This window comes from Rattus rattus, chromosome 9 (genome assembly GCF_011064425.1).
Source record: "Rattus rattus isolate New Zealand chromosome 9, Rrattus_CSIRO_v1, whole genome shotgun sequence".
NCBI classification, from domain to species: domain Eukaryota; kingdom Metazoa; phylum Chordata; class Mammalia; order Rodentia; family Muridae; genus Rattus; species Rattus rattus.
The window spans coordinates 86,194,175-86,215,859 of NC_046162.1; the positions used below are offsets into that span (position 1 = coordinate 86,194,175).

A 21,685-nucleotide genomic window follows, 5' to 3' on the forward strand; every position below is an offset into this window, starting at 1 on the left:
CATGCACATGTATACACAAAGCAATAATGTAAAAAATTAGATAAAAATAAAGACACAGAAAAGGATTGGACAGAACCCTTACCAGAGAAAATGTATTATGGCAAATAAGTAGATGGAACGACATCGTACCCAGTCACATTTAGGTAGTGGGCACAGGAGATTCCTCTGGATTACCTTGGAGTGTGCAGAAACAAACATCTGACACCAACTTGGGATTTTCTTAGGTGGTTGTTGGTAGGAATGCAAAACAGTACAGCCATTTTGGAAAAACAGCTTGGGAAAAAGTTTTATTTCTAAAAATAAATGTAAGCATGTATTTAGGATCCAAACACAGCAGTCCTACTGCTAGATCTTACTAGAGAAATGAAAACATTCACACAAAGACTTGCACACAGACGTTTACAGCAGCATTATTCATAATCAGCATAACTGGAAACAGCCCAAATGTCCTTCAAACAAATTGGACAAATGTATAAACAAATTGTGGTACATTACTCAGCAATAAAAAAGAATCAATCTCAGTGGTATTATGCTAACTGAAAACCTCAAAAGGTTATTCACTTTAAAACTCCATTTATATGACATTCTGGGGAGTGTGGAACTATGGGGAAGAGAACAGCTCAGCGGCAGCCTGTGGGCTAAGGATGGGGGAAGGGTTTGACTACAAAGAGGCAGTCCAGCTTTTTTCTTTGTCTTGTATGAGTTTCCATTTTCCTCACCAGTAGCCTCATTTCCTTGAAAATGTTTCCCACCTGTTTTCCACCCGCTTGCTGGTGAACCCTTCAGCTTGCCTTGATTGTGAACATTTTGCTTAGATTGAAGGAGGGGGTGTAAATAGTTGTGTGCATATTCCCAGATAACTCAGGAATATTTCTTATGGTAATGGATACACGATACAGTGTTTCTAGGGATAGAGGGATGATCTACATCAACCTACAGTGTCACTTTTGCTTGAAATATATATATCTTTGGCACTAAAACCTTACCCAGAAGAGAATAATAGATTATATAAAGCTTCTGGATTTTGATGTGGGTTAAAACTGAAAAATGAGATGTCTTTAAACTATTTTTTCTTCTCCCTTTGATAAGTGATATAATGTGGTTTGGACACTCAGAGATTCCTGAGATTCCAGGTTCTGGTTGATGATTTACTGCAAAATTGCTTATAAATTGAAGTAGAAAATGTTTTGCAGACCTGGCAGCTTTCTGGCTTCACACCCATTTGTCACCCAGCATTTCCCTTTGTGTATAGAACAAGAATTAATTAGGCTGCACTGCAGGAAAAGTTTATGGCTATAATTTATATAGAATGAATTTCTTTTTAAAGAGACAGCATTGTTTTGTTATACACACACACACACACACACACACATTTTATATAGGTATATATAAAATGTTTTGGTGGTGGTAGTGTTTTTCGGTTTTGTTTCTGTTTTTCCTTAAAGCTGTATCAGTAAGCTTGAGGAGCACACATTCATCTTTCAGTTTAATGTGATATGGTAGTGGGATAGAAGCTTTTGTAGTGATTGCTTTCTGATTGAACTTGGTTTTTAATTCGTGTGTACTGGAGAGCACTCAGGTGCAGGTTTGCACTTCAGACGACAGTCAGACTTGTCTGGTTTCCAGAGCTTCATATTCTCTCGGTCCTTGGAAGACTTGGGATTCTGTCTTTCATAGGGTCTTGCTCATTCAATTAATGTTTTCATAATCAATGCAAGTCAGAACTTGCAATTTGTTCCTGATTTGCACATTAAAGAGCTCCATTAATTAAGAATCCTGGTGTTTGGCATGTTCCCGCAGGATCTGTGCATTATTTACATGGTGAAAGTGTGAGGAGGACTTCTCAGCTGTGCTGCACTTGCAGCCAGTCTTGCCTTCACACTCTCTTCTTTCTTTTCTTTTTGCTTATGAATAACAGTTGTTTCACAACTCATTGAAACTCCTTAGGGATACATTGTACCAACATAGGAACAAATGATCCAAATGAGAGGGCTGTGGAGGAAAAGTAGGAAGGGGAAATCCTTTGTTTAAAGGAAAAAACAGATCCTGAAAAAGTATGTAGAATTTATGTGGTTGGGGTTTTATGTTCTCTTACTTGACATAAAAGTAGGAAATGTGATAGAGTTGAATGGTAATTCTGTTTTCTCTCAGATTACCCCTTTCTTCTAATAGTAGTTGTATTTGCAAACGAAGTTGCTTTTTATAACCCAAATAAGCCTAGAAATGTAAAACCCAGCCAGCCATATGCTATGTAAAGTGAACTTCTTCATCACTTTTAAGGGTGGTAGTGGCTTGCACCTTTAATCCAAGCTCTTTGAGGCAGAGGCAGGTGAATTTTTGAGTTCAAGGCCAGCCTGATCTACAGAGTGAATTCCAAGATAGCCAGGGCTACATCTTGAACCAGCCCACTCCACCCAAAAATAAAAATGAGGGGGCTGGAGAGATCCACATGGTGGCTCATAGCCATCTGTAATGGGATCTGATGCCCTCTTCTGGTGTGTCCGAAGATAGTGACAGTGTCATATACGTTAAATAAATAAATCTTTTTTTTTTTTTTTTAGATTTATTTATTTATTATATGTAAGTACACGGTCCCTGTCCTCAGACACACCAGAAGAGGGCATCAGATCTCATTACAGATGGTTGTGAGCCACCATGCGGTTGCTGGGATTCGAACTCAGGACCTCTGGAAGAGCAGTCAGTGCTCTTAACCTCTGAGCCATCTCTCCAGCCCCAATAAATAAATCTTTAAAAAATAAAATAAAATAAAAATGGGTGGGTTCTGTTGCCATTTCTGTGGAAGTCTTGTTCTAAGCGAGTAGTTGTCTTCATCGTGATGTTTGAAAGGTCTGTTGATTGGCAGCATGAAATAGGACCATTTCAGCCAGTTCCTCCTCTCTGTCTTATGTGGCTAATCTTACATATAACACAGTTTGCTGACACTGCTGCCATCTTTTTCAATATCATAGGAAACTCTGAGGTGTCTGCTCAAAGAGTGCAGGTATTTATGTATGTGAGGTGAGCTTTTGTGTGGCCCAGGCCAGCCTTGCGTGCATGCCCAGCCTCTTACAGGTTAGGATCTCAAGAGTGTGCCACCATGCCTGGGGTTTCTTGGGATTTAGGGGACTTAATTCTTAGTTTATTTTGTACTCTAGTCTTGAGGAAGGTATTTAACCTGGAATTCAGTATGAAAGAAATAGTACAGAAGAGTGTAAAAGAAGACAAACGTTAGAGAACTTTGGGAACTTTCAGCTCTTAAGATGTAGGCACTGAACACAAGTAACTAGGCTATGAACAAGTACTTCTACTTAATCAGTGTCTTACCAGTCCTCCCCACTTAAGAAATTTGCCATTAAGTCATTGTTTTGCTGTTTTGTTTTGTTTTGTTTCTTTAGTGCTAGGGTTGGAGCCCAGTGCTTTGTACATTGTGCTACTCTGGAGTCACAGTTAACTTCCATTTAACTTCATTTTATGTGGATGGGTATTTTGCCTGTATGTGTTCTGTGTATCACATATGTCAGCAGAGACAGAAATGGACATCAGAGTCTCTAGCCTGGAGTTAGAGATAGTTGTGTGAGCTACCATGTTAGTGCTGAGAACTTGGCCTGGGTTCTCTGAAAGAGCTGCCAGTAGGTACCCTTCGCCCCTGGGTCATTTCTCCAGCTCCTTACTTTAAGTTTTAATAGCATTAATAACCAAACTAGGCTACAGTACTATTTACAGATTACCTGGGTAACTTTTCGACATAATTTTCTCTTGATCATTATAATTATCAAATTTATACCTGTCTGAAGACAAGTGTGTACTTTTGAAAGTTTTTCTTTTCTTTTTCTATTATTTTAAAACAGCCCCAGTGCATCCCAGGCTGGCCTCAAACTTGCTTTGTAGCCATGAAAGACTGGAAATCCGATGCTGCTGCCTCCACCACATTGAACTTAGGCAGTGCTGAGGGTCAAACCCAGGTGTTTGTGCACATTAGGCAAGCACTCTGCAAACTGTTGATGGCACATTTGAAATTTATAGTTGGAATCGCTTGTCTTTGCTTGTTTGTTTCCCTCCTTCTGTTTTGAGACAAGTTCTAGCTATGTAGCCCAGGCTACTCTAGAACTTTTCTCCTCCTCCGCCATCCGAGTGCTGGGATTGTTGGTGTTTGTCACCATGCATGGTCCCTTGTTGATTTTTAAATGTCTTTCATGTAGTTGGGTATAGTGGTGCATGCCTTTAATCTCTGTACTCTGGAGACAGAGACAGGCAAATCTCTTGAGTTTGAGGCCAGCCAAGACTAAAGAGCAAGTTCTAGGACAGCCAGGATTATATAGAAAGACCCTATTCAAAATGTCTCTTATGTCACATGGCTTGGTATTCTCAAATCTACCACTTTCTGTCTCCCCAACCCCCAACAATTGACTAAATTTGAATCTGGAAAAATGCAAACTGATTCTAGTTTGAGAAGAGTCCTTTCTAACCCCTTATCCTGTTCTATATAAGCAAAAGCTTTATAGGTAGATAGCATTGAATTTTGTATATGAAAAAATGTCACATCACAATGTATACACATCAGTCATTCAGTCTTTGCGAGGTGTTAGCCAGTGGGTTGAGACAAATGTTCCAACTCAAATCCTTTCTGTTGTTCTCATTAAGACTTATAAAATACAGCAATATGAGCAAGAAGAAATCAAGTAGGATGCTTTGAGAATGGAGATCATTCCATTTATTTTCATCTTAGTATTTTATTGTACAGTGCAATGCTATATAGCACTACATTCAAACGTCATGAGAACAGTCTCTTTGGTTCATTCTACTGTACCATTCTTCCAGATAGGGGAGCGTGTACAAAAGCCTCATTTACGTTCTTATAGCAGCCTGTAAAGTAGGTGCTGAGGACGGCTGTACAGATGAGGACATCAAGTGGTGGGGAATAAAATCACTTGACTGGTTAGAGGTAAAACCAGGAGCTGATTTTCTTCATTCACCTACTGAGGTGATTCTTGATTACACTATCCAGTCACTGTGGGGATAGTTAATCTTACGAGCTATTCAAAGAAAAGATGAGAGAATACATATAAATAAGTGCCAAAGCTTAAAGAATTGACAACAGAAAGGAGAAACATGGAGATGAAGGTGTTATCAAGATAGGTTTGGGTAGAGACCAATAATAAAAGGTCTCACTGATTTAAAAGGAGGCCTTGAGTGTGTTGTTCTTGTCTTGATTGATAGCAATGGCCGCAAGCAATCCCTTCTTCCTGCCTGGCATTGAAGACTTGAAAAGAAGAGCAGCAAGTCAGTGGACCAAGCTGATTCTGCCCCAAGTCTTTGTCATCATCAACACAGTACCACCCTGAGAGGGCTAGCAGCAAGGGAGGTAATCACCACACTGCTGAGGAGGATATCGTGAAGGACCATGACATGCAGGAGGATATTGCTACACTGAGCATTATTGCTTCTTGCCTAGAACCCTGGCCTGGAACATCATGACAGACAGACAAGTGATGGTGCTCTAGAAGAGTAGTATTGGAGATGACTATATTGACCTTAGTGGCGTCGGGGGTGTGGTAGAGGTAGATGTTGCTGGGCTTGGTGCAGCATGGCCTGGGATATTCTCAGTACAGCTAGCAAATTACATTGATAACACTGCTGTGGCAGGGCGAGGACCTGCAAATGTGCTTGCCAGGGTGTAGCCTCAGCCAACTGCTGGGGAGCTTTATCCCTGGGCCATAGGTGAGTAGTACATCACTCTTGACATCCAAATAGCCAACCTGAAGGTGTCTGCACTGAATGAGCAAAACCGTGCCATGATTACACTACTTTTGGTGGTGTTCTCAGGAAACCAGATTGACTCTACTCTAACCAACTTCCTGCTCTTTGCTGTTGCCATCGTAACAAATGGAGGGAATGTCACAAATGCCACCATTTATAAGATACTATTGACCTCAACTCTGGAGACTATGGTTGACACCCTGGACATCACTCAGGAGCAAATCACTCCACAGCTGGGACTACTTAACAGCTCACTGGCAACAAAGACAGTGATCTGGAGCTTACTGTGAAAGAATGTTTGATTAGATTGGTGAAGCCTTCACTCTCTTGTCTCTCTGCTTTGGACTGTTATGCCAGCAGACAGAATATCGGATGCTAACAGGATGGATTGTCACAACCCTGTACTATCCAACGGTTCAGAGATTTCCCCTGGCCTGCACTCTTTGATCTTTCCATGCTCAAACTGGTTTTGAAGTGGGCTTGCTTTGGACAGTATATTGCTGGAGGGCCAGCTGCTGGTGGGCATTGGGTAGGGTAGGGGGTTGCTTTCCGTGAACAGCCACAGAGAGTTTTCAACGTAGCAGAATTTCTTAATCTTTTGTATGCTGCCCTTCAACTGACCATCAAAGTAGGAAGGGATGCTACCATGCAACAATACCAGGGGTTCATACTGTCCAATTGAAGACAGTCAAAGGCAAGTGGGTTCAAGAATATACTGTACAAAAACTGTGCCTGCTAGGTTCCCAGTCAGCACTGGTCCTGACCCAGTTTTGGAGGTCATACACAGCCTCCCGCTGCAATGTAGAACGGTAGCAGCTACAGGTTACTACCTCCAAAGCATCACCATACATGTAGAAACCACTCAATCTCACTCGGTTTAATTTAAAAAAAGAAAGAAAGAAGAAAAAGATAGGTTTGGAGATCTTACCATTCTTACAACTAGAGCTAGGAATACCCTCTGTCCATAGGCAAGTAAATAGATATGGTTTTTTTTTCTCTTTAGATTTATTTTATATTTATGAGTGTGTGCCTGTACTTGTGGGTGTTTGTGGGTATGTATGTATGTGTTTACACCACGTGTGTCTGGTAACCTGTGGAAGCCAGAAGAGGGAGTTGGATCTCCTGAAACTGGAATTATTGATAGTTGTGAGCCAACATGTAAGTTCTGAGGATTAAACTCAGGGCCTGCTGAGCCCATCTGTCCAACCCCCTGTTTTTTCCTTATAAATGCAATATATATCTATTATATGAACTTTGGAAAAAGCTTAACAAAATTAGTCAAGTCTCCCCTAATTCTAGCAGTTAGCTAGGTACTTTTAAGCTAGGCATTATGCTGTAAGCATGCAGTTCACATACTCAAGAATTAAAGGCAGGAGTACCACAAGTGTGTGTGCTGGGGTTAGAGATAAGGACCTTCAATATTTTGCTATGTGGTTTTATCTTTATCCTAGATGTCTCTTCTTTCTATATATCGTTAGAAAATAGGAACTTATTCTAAATAGTTCTGAACTCTGACTTTTTTCCATGAAACATGACTTTTTCTGTGTGTTTCATGTTCCACAGCATTATTTCTAACTATGGTGTAGACTTTCATCATACGGTAGTTTAACCACTTCTTTATTGTTGGACATGTGGATTGTTTTCAGGTTTTCATTTTCCTAAGTGGTGAACAGAAATCTCTGTTACTGAATCTTGCATTCAGGATCACCTTGTTACAGAAAATAAATCTAGATGTGGAATCCATGCATTCTTCAGGATAGATGAAGCTTACAGCCTTTTTATCCCTATCAACCAAACTGCCCTCCAGAAAAGTTTTATTAGTTTACACTCTTGCCTTATTTATATTAGCATCAGTTTTCTATCCTGTCAACACTGGGTATTATAATTTTGTTTCATCTTTGCTGCTTTGATAAGTGGAAAATGGTGTGCATATTTTAATTTACATTTCTTTTAATTTACATTTCACAGTATTTAATGAGGGCAAGCATTTTCTACCTCTAGTTATTGGTCCTTGTTATTTCCTTTGTGAATCAAATAAGAAGAAATTTAAACTGGTTCTAGGGATGGGTGCTTTTCTTGTCAGTCAATCTCAAAACTACCTCTTATTCCTCCTAGTTACTCTCTTCCTTCCCCTCTTCTTCTTCCTCCTTCCCATTCCTCTTTCTCCCCTCTTCCTCTCTCCTTCCTTCTTTCTTTCCTTCTTTCTCTTTCTTTTTCTCCTACGGAGACGGGCTTTCATTCTGAGGCCAGGTTGACTTTGAACTCAGGATTCTCCCACTTTAGCCCTCCCAAGTACTACGACTAATATGTATGTCATCACACAGGTTCCCGGTTTGACTTTAATCTGCATCTCCTTTTTGCTAGATTTTTTTTTTTTTTTATTGCTACAGAGAATAGAATTAGACACCTTCCTTAGGAGGGTAGGTAGGTAGGTAGAAAGGTTTTGGTTTTTTGCTTTGTTTTGTTTTGTTTTGTTTTTTGAGACAGGGTCTCTGTGTAACTTGACTGTCTACTCATTATATAGACCAGGCTGACTTCAAACTCACAGAGAGCACTTGCCTTTGAAGTGCTGGGATTAAAGGTATGCACCACCACATCTGGCTATTCTTCTTCCTCTGCCTCCTCTTCTTCCTTCTCCCCTCCTCTTCCTCCTTTTCCTCCTCATCTTTCTTCTTTTCTAATTAAATTTTATTTTATGTGTCTAGATGTTTGCCTGCATGTATGTCTGCATTGCATGTGTGCCTAGTGTCCATAGAGGGTGTCGGATATCCTAGAACTGAAGTCACAGACAATTGTGAATCACTGTATAGATGTTGGGACTTAAATCTGGATCTTTTGGACGAACAGCCAGGGCTCTTGGTCATTGAACCATATCTCTGACCCCATCTCTTTATATTTTTGAAGATATTTTATTTTTATTTGTTTGTTTTAGATTCTTGCTAACTTGCTATACAGCTCAGGCTGGCCTCAAACTTGTGACCGCCTCAGCTTCTTGAGTTCTCAGATTATAGGCATGTTCCACCCTGCCAGACTTTGCTTTATTTGATCTTCATTGCCTTTTTAATAAGTCAGAAGGGCTAGAGAAATGGCTCAGCAATTAAAAGAACTTGTTGCTCTTTACAAGACTGAAGTTTGATTCCCAACACACATGCTGGGCAGCTTATGACTGCCTGTCTCTCCAGCTCCAGGGTATCCAGTGCCCTCTTCTGGCTTCTGTACACCTGTGCATGTGGCATACAGTTTCTAAAAAAGTTTTTTAAGTCATAAAACTTGTTTGTTACAAAAACATTTTTCCTAACAAAACTGAATATGCTTCTCCTTCTTCAAATAACACTGAAATATATACTGTGGAATATGACAATTCTTTCTATTTTCATTATTTTCTCTAGAGATAACTGTTCTTTTCCTATTTTATTTTATTTTATTTTATTTTTGAGACAGGTTTTCTCTGTATAGCACTGACTGTCCTAGAACTCACTCTTTAGACAAGACTGGCTTCGAACTCAGAGATCTGCCTGCCTCTGCCCCTGCCACCTGAGTGCTGGGATTAAAGGCAGGAACCACCACTGCCTAGTGAGAGCCATTTTTAACAAATCTGTTCATTGTACATCTTTTCATCTGAAAGGAATGAAATAATGACATCTAACATTAAATTCTCTTTAATCAATAATTTCTATCAGTAAAAATGTAAGATATATGTGAACTCATCCTTGGGTGTCCTGTATTTGGTGTATATACCCAAGCCCTCTTTCTTTGCTCCTTTTGAAATAGTTTGTTAATAACAATCATAAGACCATGTTGCTTGCAAATATTTAAGTATGACTTTTTAAACAACAAGGGCATTTTTTATGCAATCATCATCATTTAGCCTAAGCAAGCTAATAGTCCTAGCGATGTAATGTGCTTTTTCTTCTTCGTGGTTTGGTTTGTATAAACCAAGCTCCATTTATATGTACCTTTTTCAGCTGTTACATAAGAACATTTCTGATTAAAATAAAATTAAGCAGTTCCTTGCAAGTGGGCAACAGATTTTTGTATCTTTTTCAACTTAATATAAACAGTGCTGAAAATACTTTTTGTACCTATCTCTTTGCTTTAAAATTTGTTTCTTTATGATTAATTTCTAGCTGTGGAAGGAAACATACATGTGTATAATCCTGATGCATTTTACCTGACTGCCTTCTGCATGTGCAGAGGTTATTAAACTCTGATCTGTTGTGAATGCAGACTTTTTCTTAAATTCTTGACAGCATCAAGAATTATCAGAAAAAATATTTTATACTATTAATATGTATGTGTATTTTTGTAGTATTAGGGATGGAACCCAGAGTTTTACATGTTCTAGGATGGTGCTATACCTATGAGCTTCATCCCTAGGCCAAGAAATTGATTAAAGAGAGTTTGATGTTAGATGTCATTTGTCACGTTTTTTTTAATGTCTCAGTAGTTTTACTTTTAAGTATAACTTTGTCTTTTTTTTTTTTTCCTGGAGCTGAGGACAGAACCCAGGGCCTTGCGCTTGCTAGGCAAGCGCTCTACCACTGAGCTAAATCCCCAACCCCTTAAGTATAACTTTAAGCATCTTGTCTGTGTGCGGCTATTTGAAATTTTGAGATTTATTATTCCATTCCTTAGCACAGCCTTTTCAAAATACATGTATTCCTTTATCTCTTCCTAGTGAGACTGGTTTTTGTTTTTAATATTTGGGCTTCCTTTTATTTTCCTACATTGTGTTTTCAATTGTGGGGACCAAATTAGGATGAAACATTTTAGTAGAGTCTCACTAGTGTTTTCTTATCATGTGGTGATATTGAAATGGGAAATTTTGCTATGCTTGAGTAATTAAAGGTTTTGGGAGTTGGGGAGATGGCTTGGTGTTTAAGGGTGCTTCCTCTTCTTACAGAGGAACAGAGTTGCCATCATTGCTGGCTTACAATTGCCTTCAATTCCAGCTTTAGGACCTCTTATGCCCTCTTTTGGCCTCTTACATGCATGTGCACCTCTTCCACATATACATAAACATATACACAATTAAATTTATCTTAAAGTATTTCTGTAATAATTTTATTTTAAAATTTATGGTAAAAATGCTGCAGAAAAGAAGTCACATACTGAAATTAATCAGACCCAAAGACTTTACAGTTCAGGGAACTTCTGTGTAGTTAGGATGGTCATTCAGAATGAAAGCTGGGGAACTTTGCATCAGATTTTATATAAAACGAAGTACTAGTTAGCTTTAAATAAGCATTTGGAGGACAATGGATGTACTTAGAATGTATAATAATATTAAATGAAGTTACATAATCTCGGAAAGAAAATATTTAAGGTAATTGTTTAATTTGCTAGAGATTAAACTCAGGACCTTATGCATTCTAGGCAAGTGCTGTACGGCTAAGCCATGCTCCCAGCAATTTGGTAACTGAAATTTGATTGCACTTGGTTCCCTGTGTAGTTTTGCTTCATAATCCAGAAGAATGCATTAATATAGAAAACAAAACTTCAGGGGCTAGAGAGGTGACTTGGTGGTTAAGAGTGCTCGATGTTCTTCCAGAGGACCTAGGTTCAATTCCCAGCACCCACATGGCAGTTCAAAACTGTAACTTCAAATCCAGGGAATCTAACAGCCTCATACAGAATACATACAGGCAAAACACCAGTATACATAGGATTAAAATAAATAAAGCGAAATGAAAACTTTAGGTGTTTTAAAGCTCAGTGATTTTTTTTTTATATTAAAATGGAGATCGAATAACAGTACCCCCAAAAGGTTACTGGAAGGATTTAAATGAGGTAATGGAGTCTCTTCTTAGGGTATATAGGCCTCTGGCCACAGTATTTGTTTCTTCTTGTAAAGATTATATGAGTAAATATTAGATTATATGTTCAGTTATTTGAAGTCTTGAAATTAACAAAATTTATATTTCAAGATTAAGGAGTTGGTGGGGTTGGGCATTTAGCTCAGTGGTAGAATGCTTGCCTAGCAAGTGCAAGGACCTGGGTTCAGTCCTCAGCTCTGGGGAAAAAAAAATTAGGGGAGTTGTGGTATGTAGTGCCCCCATGGTCCCAGCACTTGGAAAGTAGTCACAAGTATCAAGAGTTCAAGATCACCCTGGCCATATACAGAATTTGAGGCCAGCCTGTGGCCAAATACAAAAACACAAAACACGTACAACAAAAATAGATTAGACTGTCACTGGGGTATACAGACTCATCAGTATAGTACGGGTTCACCTCTATACGTGTTCACAACACAAGCTCCATTTACCAGTCCTAGCAAAGCAAGAGAGGAGAGCCTTTGTTTTCAGAGTGGTCATAGGAAGATGTGGGTTTTAGTAAACTGCTTTGAATACAGAAAGCATTATTTATATGGTTTTATATGAATACAACCTTTCAAAGTGATTCATTCTGAGTTACTGAATAAATAACCCTTGGTCTCACTAGTACTCAAACACAACTGAGACATTGTTTGAAATGTTATGGCTCAGTTTATTATTACTAATAATCACTAAGACTTTGTGAGGATGTGCTTATTTTATGATTTTAAGTTCCTAAATCTGGAGCTGGGGTGTAGCCCAGTCAATACAGTGTTTGCTAACATGGGTTGAATGTGCTACTGCAGGCCATCAATCAATCCTAGCACTCTACAGATTGATCAGAAGTTCATGGTTATCCTCAAGAGTTTGTCTTTTGTTTACATTTAGATTTTAGACATAATAGTGTGGTCAAATATTTTGCATTGACTTTTTGAAATGAAAACATTCATAGAAATTCATTCTGGCACAGATGATGTGCTAGATGCTAAGGTTCAAGGCCAGACTGACCTACAGAGTGAGTTCCAAGTTAGCCAGATACACAGAGAGACCCTGTCTCAAAAAACAAAAACAACAACAACAACAAAAAAAAACCCCAAAAACCCAAGGTGCAGAGGTGGGGGTGGGGAGTGGGGAAGGGGTTGGAGAGGTGGCTCAGCAGTTGAGAGCATTAACTGCTTTTCCAGAGGTCCTGAGTTCAATTCCCAGCAAGCAATGATCACTCACAACCATCTTTAATAGGATCTGATGCCTCCTTCTTGTGTGTGAAGAGAGTGACAGTGTACTCATAAAAAATAAATAATCTTAAAACAAACAAATAGAACAAAAGGGAGTGGGGAGGAGAAAAGAAAAAAAAATCAGACTCATAGTAGAATGTGGCGATTTTGCAAGTGATACAAGTGACCCTTAGATAAAAGTGACTAATTCTACATGAAATCCTGTTTCAAAAATACACTTTCTAAACCCCTTTTTCATTGGATTTACTTGTATGTCGCTTCATTGGATTTATTTATATGCCAATAGGATTTTGAGAATTTGGTCAGGCTCAGTTTTATAATAGGAAAGAATCATGTGTTTTTTAGAAATAGAGGTCCTAATATCCATTAGGCTGGTGGGGCGTCTCAGACTATTTTACATGAATTAAGAGAGGGTTGCTTAGGTTTTGGTTCTAATTCTATTTTTAATAACTTTCCTTACTTCACAGTTTACTTTAAATTTTAATAAAATTTTAAATTATGAAAGTAATGTATGCTTATAAAATATTCAAACAGTTCAAAAGTATATCAAATACAAATGAAAGTATCCCCACTCTTTCTCGGTAACTACTGCTTGGCAGTTTAAATAATCACTTGTAAATAAACTTGGATTTTAAGTACCTTGTATTCTGAATATTTACTCTTTCTATTTAAAGGGGGGAAATGAATTTTCCTTTTTTAGGAACGTATTCGCAAGCAGTGGAGGCTGTCTAGGACCTGTGCAGGAAGGTAACTGTCGAGGATTTCTGGAAGTACATTGATCAGTTAGATTGTTGTGTCCTATAGGGCTTTTTAAGGATTTATTGACACTTCATCAAGGTGTTTGAGAGAGTATTCAGGGAAACCTAAGAAATTCTGCAGTTCCTTTCTCTTCCTTATAAATTCATGCCTGGTCAGAAATTACAGCTTGAGTGGGATGTCCCTCCACAGAACTCAAATGTACTCTATTTATCATGTTACTTAGTGTGGCAGTAATGTAAAATGTTGAGGATTTTTTCTTTTTTGTTTCTTTCTGCACAGTGGCTCACTCAGCATATAATTCACCATATGTCTCTTCATCTCTCCCTCATTTCAACTTCTACTCACTTCCCCAATTCCCCACATCATTCTCTTAAAAGAAAAAAAAATAAGCTTTGTCCATTGAGTCCTCTTTCTTATTTTATTTAATATATTTTGAGTTGACTGTTTCTTCAAAAACGCTTTGCATTCTGAATTAGCCCATCAGGCTGTTTTCTCCATAGACTCTTCCACAGGCTGCACGTCTTCTGAAGCCAAGCCCTCTGAGGTTTGAGAACCAAGTCTGCGAATGGCTTAGCATTCATGATTTTAGAATATAAGTCCCCACACTCTGCTTGAAAAGTTACATTCTTGTTATTTTTATACCATTAAGAAAATTGTACTTTTGGTCCACAGACATAGCTATCACAGGGTTGCTGGTCTCCCGCCACTGGCCAGTCAGTCACAGTCCCTGCCACCGTTGCCCATTTGTCTAAATCTGCATGTAGAATGCACATACCTAAATATCTGCATCCTGACATGGAAATACACAAGTCCTAGCTGGCTGTACACTGGAAATGGTAGCCGTTCATCCAGATGGTGGTGGTGGAGGAATTGTAACCTGCAGTCCACTTTCTTGCTGGTAACGCCATTCTGCTTGGGGAATATAGAACAAGCCCAAACAGTAATACTGACAGAATTCGGAATTATGATACAGCGAAGCCTTCACGTAATTCTTTGTTGAAGAAGTTAGGGCCTAAATGTTAAGGCTTATTGTTATTCTGAGTTGATAATCTCTGCCTTGCTTTAATAATTTTTCCTCATGCCTGGGTAGCCCGCGAGTTGCACAATAATCACTCACACAGCTTTGTAATCAATGCCCAAAGTAATAGGATTCCTCTGGCCACCGGCAATTAATAAATTTGTGTCTTTTTTAAAACACTAGCAAGTCGGGCCTGAAATACGACTGACTGGCTCTCCTCATTTGCATATTTATTGCAGTGGAAAAATTCTTACCAGATGATTGATGCTGAGCCTGCCTCTTGAATTCCAAGCAGCACATTATTATGAAATGAAAAATGCCGGCCATACAGTTGATTAAAGTTGAAGACAGTGGAATCGGTGTTTTTTAAGATTGTGGGAGAATTAAAGGCATATTTTAATAGATGTTGACAAGAAGTGAACTAACAAAAGCAAAGCAAAGGATTTGCTTGAAAAGATTTAATCAAACGTCTTTCTTGGGGGATTAATTGCTGGGGATGACTAGTGCAAGTGGCAGGCTTGTGTGGATTTGAATGAAGAGTATTGTTCTCGGCCAGTCTTTCTTGTGTCATTTTGACCTGTACTTTAGCTCTAGTTTTGGAGTTACTTTTGATTGAGAAAAAAAGAGACACTCTTATAATCTGCAAATTCCAGCTCAGTATGTCCATCTGGGGTGATGAGGGAGAGCTTGTGTGTACTTGGATGTAAATAATTGTGTGTTTGCATATTTATTTACAGCTATATAGACATTTAAAAAGTGGAAAGGCAAGCTTCATTTTACTTTACCCATTCATACACTTCTCATTTCCCTTCCTTTCACTACCAGAAATTTACTTGCTAGTTTATAATCTAGTTAGCACACATCCAAACTGATTCTGTGCCTACCCTTTTGCTAGTATTGGGCAATCTAGTTGGATCAGGAAAAATAAACTTGTTAGATGAAGATGATTTTTAGACTGATGACATTTATAGAAATGATTACAAATGAGTAGTATGTAAATGAACTTCGGGATCAGTGAATGCCAGTCCAGTCCAGTCTAGCCTTAGTGCTGTAGCTCAGATCATGCAGCTCTTAAAAGATTTTGACTGAGCTGGAGAGATGGCTCAGTGGTTAAGAGTACTGACTGCTCTTCCTGAGTTCAATTCCCAGCAACCACATGGTGGCTCACAGCCATCTGTAATGAGATCTGATGCCCTCTTCTGGTGTCTGAAGTACAGCTACAGTGCACGCATATAAATAAAAATTAATAAAAAAAATTAAAATATTTTGACCATGTAGGAGATGATGGTTTTATAGTAACAGACCTTCTCTTTCTGAAGCTTTTAGGAAATTATCCAAAATATGTCAATAAACAATAATACAGCTATCATTTTTTACCTCATTTTTTATAAGATCAACAGGGAAAGAATTGCCTACATTATATAGGTGAGAAAATTGAACCTCAAAGAGATTAAATTGATCCCTTTGGGCTCTGGACTCTGAATAAGGTGTTCTTTCCCTTATTCTGTACTCAGAATTATTCCTAACACTGGTAGCTGCTTATATTGAGTCTTGCTAGCGTGGGAAAGCATATGTCTTTCTTAATCGCCTCTTAGGAGAAAGGCTTCTGGAAATGGACTATGCAGCGCAAACTAAACACAAATATCCTTGACAGTCTCCATTTGTTTTTGGCCATATTCCAAGAGGGCTTGGACATTGAGTCTTCATTGCATCTCTTAACTTTTTAACTCTGTAATCGTTAGCAGAAAAATTAAAGGTGAATTAGAAACTGTTGATTTCAGTTTATCTATTATTCATAGTGATGGACAAATAGAATCCAGTTCTGTATGAATAATAAGGAGGATATTTATTTATTTTGCCTGGGAAGACTTTGAAGAACTCACTGTTGGATTTGCATGTTCAGTCTTCACTCTTCATCTGTGGCTCTGTGGAGGCCTTTTACCTTCAGCAAAGGATCGCTCCATTGTGTCTGTGGGTTTTACACAGCCTCTCTTTATAAGTGGGAGGTGGGGGCTTATTGGTGTGGATACCTTGCTCATGTGTGGAGGTCAGGGGACCTCTTATAGGAGTCAGTTCTGTCTGTCCACCATGTGGGTTCCAGGGATTAAACTTGGGTTATTAGGCTCAATAGTAAGCACCTTTACTGGGTGAGGCATCTTACCAACTCAGCTTTTGCATGCTAGCTACAAGTGTGGACTTCATATTTGTTAAGAAGTGAAAATTGAGTCCTGTTTTCTAACTCTGTTTATGGGAAACTACCCATATAGTGGTCACTGTGATAGTTGATTTGATTAACTCTGTGTGCTTGAGGTTAAGGAGACTAAAGCCATAGTTAGTTCTTTCCTGGACAGTCTCCTGGCATGTGAATGGAGCTTACACTTAAGGGCTACTTTCTGAGTGGGGAAGGGATGTAGGGAATGAGAGCACGAGTGTCAACAGTAAAGCACTTTGATTTACTGATGCTGGCTCTCTACTTTTCTTGTTGGATTGATAATGTTGAATGGATCCGCGGTACATTAAAAAACAAATAACAACTGGGACAAAATAAAAAGTTGCAGTCTTTCTCTGGGCAGTGGTGATGCACCCCTTTAATCCCAGCACTCAGGAAGAAGTCACAGGGAGGCAGATCACTGAGTTTGAGGCCAGCCTGGTCTACAGAGAGTTCCAGGACAGCCAGGGATACACAGGAAAACCATATCTTAAGAAAAAAAGGGGGGGGGGAGAAAAGTTGTGTTTCACTAGATCCCTTTACATTCTTGGCTATGCCACATGTTGGAGTTGGACTGTAACTTGACAGTTGCCAAGCAGCCATGGCACATTGTTTTGTAGCTTCTTTCTTTTAAAAATATTTTTAACAAGCTTTTTTATGTGTATGAGTATTTTGCCTGCATATATGTATGTGCACCACATATGTGCCTGGTGCCTGTTGAGGTCAGAAGAGGGCATTAAACTCCTGGAACTGGAATTATTAATAGTTTTGTTTGTTTCTGATTGGTTGATTCACTTAAGGTTGTCAGGGGTCATAGACCATATTGTGCTTCCTTTTAAAGTCTAAATAATATTCCATTTTTCTGATTTTTTTTAATAAACTCAGTTTGAAATATTATAGGTATTTCCCCCATAAAGATTTATTAGAATTATTTACTGTACTGTGGACTTGGGCTTTAAGTCATTGTTTTTTAGGTTTTTGTTTGGTTGATTTTGGATGGTGCTAGTTTGAACCCAAGGCCCTTTTATGTCAAAATAGTTCACCACAATAAAACAATATAACTGCTCAAATACTGAGCTATATTAGTTTTGTCGTTGCTTTATTGTGGTGAACTATTTTGACATAAACCTAGCTTTTATTAAACCATTTTAAATGTACAACTTAGTGTCATTAAGTACAATTTATATCATACCAACCATTAATACTGTCTGTCTCCAGAACATGTACATACCCCAAATTGTACTATTAATAATTCTCCATTTCCTCTCATCTGTGGATTTCAGTATTTTAGTTCCCTTGTGATAGTGGTGTCATGCTATTTTTATGCAACTGGCATATTCTTTTTTTTTTTTTTTTTTTAGTATAGAATAGGAATTTATTTGGGGACATGGAAAGGGGGGGTTGAGAATGGAGTAGAAGCAGAGAAAGAGATGGGATAGAGGCAGAGAAAGAAAAGAAAGGGAAGAGGCTGGCTGTGAAGATGTAGAGGGGGGAGGTGACAGGGGAGGAGAGAGAGATAGAAAGGAGTCAGAGAGAAGAGAGTGAGACAGCTGACATATTCTTAACCTAAGGTTTAGTCTGGTGATCAGCACATCTGTCTTTATGAGAACAGGTTTTGTTATGTAGCCCAGGCTGTTCTTAAATTGTGATCCTCCTGCTTCAACTTTACAAGTGCTTCTTTTATAGGCACCTGGCATATTTTTCATTTGTATTTTCTCAGTGCTGACTTGGTCCAAGGATTTTTTTCCCCTTTGAGAATATAATTACATCATTTCTCCTTTCCCTTTCTCCCTCCAAACCCACTCACATATCTAGCCCCCTTCCTCTATTTCAAATTTGTGGCCTCTTTTTTCATTGTTATTATGTGCTCATATGCATGTATATATGAATGTGTATATATATGTAGTTAAATATTTGTTTCTCTGTATAATGTTATGAGTACGTGTGTGTGCGTGTGTGTGTGTGTGTGTGTGTGTGTGTGTGTGTGTGTGTGTGTGTATTCAAGGCTAACCATTTGGTATTGAGTAATTAGTAGGTGTGCTCTTCCCTGGAGAAGACTATTTCTCCTGCTGTCAGCATTCCAAACCTGCCTGTAGTTCTTTGTCTAGGAATGAGGCCTCATGGGCTTTTCCTTGCCTACTTTGACATGTCTATTGTTGAACTTGTTCATCTCATGGTTGGGCAGTCATGTTGGCGAGACTTTATGGGTGTAGCTTCAGATATTACTAGGACACAGTCTCACAGCAAACTCCTTGTTCCTCTCTTACTGTTCGTTCCCTGAGTCTTAGGTTCCGGAGGTGTTTTGTAGATGCATCCTTTGGGACTAGTTTCCACAGCTCTGTATTTTGATTGGCTGAGATTTTATGTAATCATCTTCTTCTGTTGTAAAAAGACGTTTACTTGATGAGGGGTGAGGACGATACTTATCTGCGGGTGTAAGGAAAATATTTAGAGTGTAGTTAGGGTTTGTGGTTTGTAAATTCTCCTCCAAGGTCCATGACTTCACTGGGCCTGGGTAGGTTGCTAGTTTGCAATACCAGGCATGGTTTTCTTTTTGTTGAATGAATCGTAAGTGTATTGAGAAGCTATGGTTCCTGCCAAGGCATATGTGCCCTACTGTACCTTTATGGTTAGTGCACATGCTGGTTGGTGTGGTTCATAGGCATCACAGCTGGGTGGTTGGCTGCTTTTCTCCTCTGGAAGTTTGCATGGCACCTGGTACATGGTACACGGAAGCTAGTCCCCAGGGAGAAGCACTCAGGTCAGTTCCATCTCTAGGGCCTCTGGGCCCTGGGCCTGAAGTAGATGATGTCTTCAGCAATAGGGACTTAACATTCCACCTTTGGGGGCAGACAAGGGCAATTGCAATAGTCTGTATGTTTTGGGTGTCTCTTAGACAGTCCTGCCCAATAACTCAAGGGAAGGCTTCTCATGCCTGGTTTTTGTCAGGGCTTCTTTGGTTCTTGATTGTGAACCCAGATGAGAAAATTTCATTCAAACTGAATATATATATTTATATTTGGACTAACATGTATTAAAATTTTTAAGTAAATAATTAATAGTATGATTCCTTATGATTTTATCCTTACTATTATTTTGCCCACCTCCTTCTTTCTTCTGTGTTTATCTCCCTCCCACCTTTCTAATGAGAGGTCCCACTTTGTTCTGTTTTCTCTGATCAGATCAGTTATACCCTGGTTTCCTCTTTAGTTTTTCTGCTCCCTACCCTGGCAGTGTCCCCTTTTTACTTTCCTGACTTTCGCTGTCACTCCAGGATGTGTCTCCCATCTAAAGAGTGGGAGACAAGAGCCTCTGATGAAAAAGAATATGTGTGATCTTTTCTAGCTCTGTGGTTCTGATTGAATCCGTTTTTCAGAAACAATGGAGTTGTGGTTTCACTTTGGGAAATGGTATTTATCTCTCATAAAGTTACTGCACTCGACCTGCACCATGTGATGCCCTAGACTCAATCTTTAGCACAGGAAAAGCAAAACTAAGCACACTCCCATGACTGTGGGTGCTCACAGTGCGTCATCCTACAGAGACAGCAAAACCAAGAACAGTGTAGACGCCCATCTCCCACCTCTGTTGTCATGGGCCTTTTCTCAGTGCTCTCCTAGGAAGGCAGTTTTGCCTTTAAATTATTATATCCTCAGCCCTTTAGTCTTATCTTTTTTGGCAAAACAGAGTTTCTCTGTGTAACAGCCCAGGCTGTCCTGGGCCTCGCTCTGTAGACCAGGCTGGCCTCAAACTCAGAGATCTACCTGCCTCTGCGCCCCAAGCACTAGGATCAAAGACATGCACCACCATGCCCCACTCCTTACCCTTTTTATTCTACTGTTCATTTGGTAGTAGAATTTGTTTTTGTTCTACTCATTTTGTCTATATTTATCCATTTCCTGAAAGTTGATTTACAGAGAAATGGCTTTTTATGAAATGCTTTGCTGTGCATTCAGGTCAGTCTTGACTTACGATCCCCCTGCCTCAACCCTGCATGATCTGAGTATATGAGGTACCATTTCTGGCTCTGATTTATATTTGTTCTTCATCTCTATGGTGGAAAACTTACATTTTTGTTTTATTTTGTTTTTAGAGACAGTAATTAGTTGATAATCTTGGTCTGACACACAAGGTATTTGGGATTTTTAGGAAATATATTGTAAATCCTTTAAAATTGCATGAATGTACACTGGTTATGAAAGGATTATCGAATTTATAAAAGTTATGATTAGGAATCTCATTTAAATAAAGAAATTGTGTTCTATAGCTTTATATACAGATCATGTAAATGTGTATAAAGTTCCTCCAGGCTAGTCAGGAAGGCTTTCCAGGTAGCTTAGCCTCTTAGCCTTATGCTAAAATAGAATGACATGGAGGGAGCTATTGGTAACTGGTGTTGGTGGTGCCCCATTAATGGATTGGCTAGGGTAGAAAATGATTTAAAAAAAAAAAAAAAAAAGCTGCCTGTGCTAGGCAAGGAGAGCAGAAAGAAACAGAGTAAGAGTAAGATTAAAAAAAAATTTTGTTTAGCCAAAGTGTGTATGTGCTGAAGTCAGTAGGGAATGAATGTAGAGATTGTTGACTGAAAATAGGGCTGACGATGAGATTATAGCTTGAAAAAAGGGCAAGAAGTGATTGAACCATGGCCAAAAAGAAACTATTATTGTTATTGGTCTCAGACAGTCATCACTTAGGTCCTCCTACAGGAGTTGCTTCTGCTGCTCCGTGGCTCTAGGTGTTTATGTAGAGGTGACAGCCACTGTTCCTCCTAAAGATCATCAATGATAATATAAATGGAAAATATGGGAGTTCATAGCCAGTTACATGTATAGAGTTAGCAAGTACAAATGTCAGTGATTTGTGAAAACGGTGCAGAAGAAAAATATAGTGAAGA

At 38.9% G+C, this 21,685-nt stretch overlaps 1 protein-coding gene across 1 annotated transcript in view; it reads left to right on the forward strand.

The window, feature by feature from the left end:
* Positions 1-21,685, forward strand: part of Aatf (apoptosis antagonizing transcription factor) — a 91,365-nt gene that overhangs the window by 13,990 nt on the left and 55,690 nt on the right. The gene's annotated exons all lie outside the window — the stretch shown is intronic.